This window comes from Capra hircus, chromosome 19 (assembly GCF_001704415.2).
Source record: "Capra hircus breed San Clemente chromosome 19, ASM170441v1, whole genome shotgun sequence".
Lineage (NCBI taxonomy): Eukaryota > Metazoa > Chordata > Mammalia > Artiodactyla > Bovidae > Capra > Capra hircus.
Window position 1 is genome coordinate 36,018,398 of NC_030826.1, and position 4,293 is coordinate 36,022,690.

General features: G+C 40.6%; 1 non-coding gene across 1 annotated transcript; it reads right to left on the reverse strand.

The window, feature by feature from the left end:
* Window positions 3,156–3,227, reverse strand: TRNAC-GCA. The gene has a single exon. It is a non-coding gene; the product is annotated as a tRNA-Cys (tRNA).

Consider the following 4,293-nt stretch of genomic DNA (forward strand, 5'->3'; position numbering starts at 1 on the left):
ATTCCCTTCTCCAGGGGATCTTCTTGACCTAGGGATCAAACCCAGGTCTCCTGCACTGCAGGTGAATTCCTTACTGTCTGAGCCACCAGGGAAAGGTCCATCAGAGTTTGGAGCAGAGAAAGGTATTGTAAGAGCCAAGCAAGGAGAATGGGGCAGCTCATGCTCAAAAGACCCAAATTCCCTGATGGTTTTGGGGGAAAAGTTTTTATAGGCAAAATTTGGAGAGAGGTCTGCAGGGTGTGACCTTCCTCTGATTGGTTGGTAGTGAGGTAACAGAGTGGTGTTCCAGAAATCTTCCTTCTGTTTCCAGCCAGTCTGTGGTCCATGTGCTTATACTCTAAACTTATCATCCCCACCTGGGTGGGGGCCTCAGGTCCTATAGAAGAGCTCAGAGATATGTATCAGATAGTTATGTATGTTTCTTGGCAGGAACTGGGACCCTGCCACACTGTCACACTATTGATTCTTTCTGCATTCCCTCATTCCTCTAATTAGTAGCTGTTTGGATATGCCATTTGGAACCCCAAAGGAACTCAGGGACGATCTAGAAGATTGAATTCTTCTTCCCCCAAACAAGAAATGGTGTGTGTTGGGGTCTCCAGGGACAGACAGAAATGCTTTTGTACCTGGGAGGGCACCATAGGGTCCTGCTTGGTTTCAAATTCAAAGTAGCAAAGTAGCAGGATACAAAGTCAGCACACGAAAATAAGCTGCATTTCTATATACAACAATGAAAAAAATGAAAAGGAAATCATAAAAATAATCCCACTTACAATCATATCAAAAATATGAAAATACTTAGAAATTAACCAAAGAGGTGAAAGAGATGTATAATGAAAACTACAAAACATTGCAGAGAGAAATTAAAGAAAATAAATGGAAACACATCTCACGAAGATTTAATAAAATTAAGATGTCAGTCCTACCCAGAGCAAGCTATAGATTCAATGTAATCCCTTTCAAAATCCCCCAATTTTTTTTTTTCAGAAAAGAAAAACCTCTTAGGATACTAAGAGATTTACATGGAATCTCAAGAGACATTTACATGGAATCTCAAGAGACTCCAAATAACCAAACGATCTTGAAAAACAAAAGTAAAGCTGGAGGACTCGCACTGCCTGGTTTCAAAACTTGCTACAAAGCTACAGATATCAAAGCAGTGTGACACTGGCGTAAAAACAAATATGGAATAGAATAGAGAGTCCAGAAATATACCCTCCCATATATGATCAAATGATTTTTGACAAGGGAATTCAGGCCCTTCAATGGAGGAAAGGGCAATCTTTTAATAAATGGTGCAGAGAAAACTGGATATTTACATACCAAAGAGTGAAGTTAGACCCTTACCTAACATCATGTACAAAAATGAACTCAAAATGGATCAGAGACCTAAATGTAAGACCTAAAAATATTTTTTAAAAGCCATAGGGAAAAACCTTTACAAACGATTTCTTGGATATAACACTAAAGATACAGATAACAAAAGAAAAATTAGGCACACTGGACTTCATGAAACAAAAACTTTATGCATCAAAAGACAACAGCAGTAGAGTAATAAGGACTCACTGAATGGAAGAAAATATTTTAAAATCATGTATCTGATACGGGATTAATATTCAGAATATATATTATGGAACTCCTAAAGGTGAACAACAAAAGAGCAAAAAACTTTCTTTTAAAACGAGCAAAGCACTTAAATACATGTTTCTCCAAAGAAGATGTACGAATAAACCGTAAACGTGTGAAAAGATGCTCAGCATCACTCATCATTAAGAAAATGGAAATCAAAACTCCTGAGAAGTGCTAGCTTACTCCCATTACAACAGCTACTATCAAAAAATCAGAAAATAAGTGTTGGTACAGATGCATGCTTGGTCACTCAGCCGTGTTCAACTCTTGCATGTTCAACTCTTTGCGACCCTTTGGACTACAGCCCTCCAGGCTTCTCTGTCCATGGGATTTTCAGGCAAAAATACTGGAGTGGCTTGTCATTTCCTTCTCCAGGTGAGGATATGGAGACATTGAAACCCTAGTACACTGTTGGTAGAAATGTTAAATGGTGCAGCTGCTGTGGAAAACCACAGCAGTTCCTTAAAAAACTAAAAACAGCATTGCCATACGATTCAGCAATTCCACCTGTGGGTATACACCCCAAAGAACTGAAAGTAATGCGTTGAAGAGACCATGTGTACACCCATACTCATAGCAGCATTATTCATGATAGCTAAAATGTAGAAGCAATTCATGTGTCTATAAACAGATGAATGGATAAACAAAATGTGGTATGTACAGATGATGGAATATTACCCACCTTAAAAAGGAAAGAAAATTTGACATATGCTACAACATGGACGAAACTTGAGGATGTTATGTGAAGTGATATAAGCCAGATCCAAAAGGCAAATAAATATCATAGATTCCACTTACATGAGGTACTTACAAGAGTCAAAATCATAGCAACAGAAAGTGGAATAGTGGTTGCCAGGGGCTAGGCGGAAGGGAGAGAGAATGGAGAGTTATTATTTAATGACAGTTTTATAAGGTGAAAGGAGTTCTTGGGATGGGTGGTGGCGATGGTTCCACAAAATCATGAATGAATCTGATACCACTGAGCTGTTCACTTAAAAATGGTTAGGATGGTAAATTTTATGTTTTATTTTACCACCACAACAAAAAAAAATTGAAAATAAATTGGAAAAACAAACCAAGACAGCAACAAAAACAACCAACTGCATAAGCAAGCTGGGTAGAATATCAGAGGTGGAAAACCAAGATTTACTTAGAAAATTCCCTGGTGGTCCAGTGGTTAGGATTCTAGGACTTGATGCTTTCACTGCCCTGGCCCATGTTTTAATTCAGAAGTCATCAAACTAAGGTTTATGAGCCAAAACCTGCCAGTTGAGTTTTTGTAAATAAATTTTGAAAGTGAAAGTCGTTCAGTTGTGCCCAACTCTTTGTGATCCCATGGACTATACAGTTCATGCCCCAGGCCAGGATACTGGAGTGGGTAGCCTTTTCCTTCTCCAGGGCATCTTCCCAACCCAGGGATCAAACCCACCAGGTCTCCTGCATTGCAGGCAGATTCTTTACCAGCTGAGCCACAAGAGAAGACCAAGAATACTGGAGTGGGTAGCCTATCCCCTCTCCAGCGGATCTTCCCTATCCAGGAATCGAACCAGGGTCTCCTGCATTGCAGGCAGATTCTTTACCAACTGAGCTATCAGGGAAGCCCAGATAAAGTTTATGTCTTGTAAATAAAGTTTATGTCAGCATGTATATTACATATGTGTGTGTGTGTGTGCTAAGCCACTTCAGTCATGTCCAACTCTTTGTGACCCCATGCCCTGTGGCCCATCAGGATCCTCTGCCCATGGGATTCTCCAGGCAAGAATATTGGAGTAGGTTGCCATGCCCGCCTCCAAGGGATCTTCCTGACCCAGGGATCAAACCCACATCTCTTTTGTCTCCTGATTGGCAATTGAGTTCTTTACCACTAGTGCCACCTGGGAAGCCCGTGTGTGTGTGTGTGTGTGTGTGTGTGTGTGTGTGTGTGTGTGTGTGTGTGTGATATACTTCTGCCCAAAGACATCCAACTAGTGTTTCCTTCCTTTAGTCTCTGTGTCTCTACGTGAGCAAGAGCCACACACTTGGCTTAAAGTCATGGTCTGGTGTGAAAGAGGGAGAAGACTTATCCAACTTTGCATTTATCACTGCAATAAAGCATCAACAAATTACCTGCCTTCTACACCCAAACTGGGGTTTTCCAGCAGTGCTAGTGATAAAGAATCTGCCTGTCAATGCAGAAAATACAGGAGACATGGGTTCGATCCCCTGGTCTGGAAGATCCCCTGGAAGAGGAAATGAAAACCCACTCCAGTATTCTTGTCTGGGAAATCCTATGGACAGAGGAGCCTGGTGTGCTATAGTCCATGGGGTCACAAAGAGTCAGACATGACTTAGAGACTGAACGACGACAACAACACCCAAATTATTGCTGATTAAATAAACCACAAACTGTAAAAAGCAATAAGCTGTGCTTTGTATCGGACCCTGCATGCATAAACTGAAGCTGAGTTTGACCAGGTAAACTTTAACAATGCAAAAAACTCTTGAAGCTGGAGGCAGGAAATGTGTTTTGTAAAATCTTTTTGTTTCGAAATCATATATTCATAGGAAACTGCCAAGACAGTACAAAGAGGTCCCAAGCTCCTTTTGCCCAGTTTCCTCCAATGACTGCTTCTTATGTAATGCCAGTGTTTACTATCTTACATACAGTATCAAAATCAGGAAACT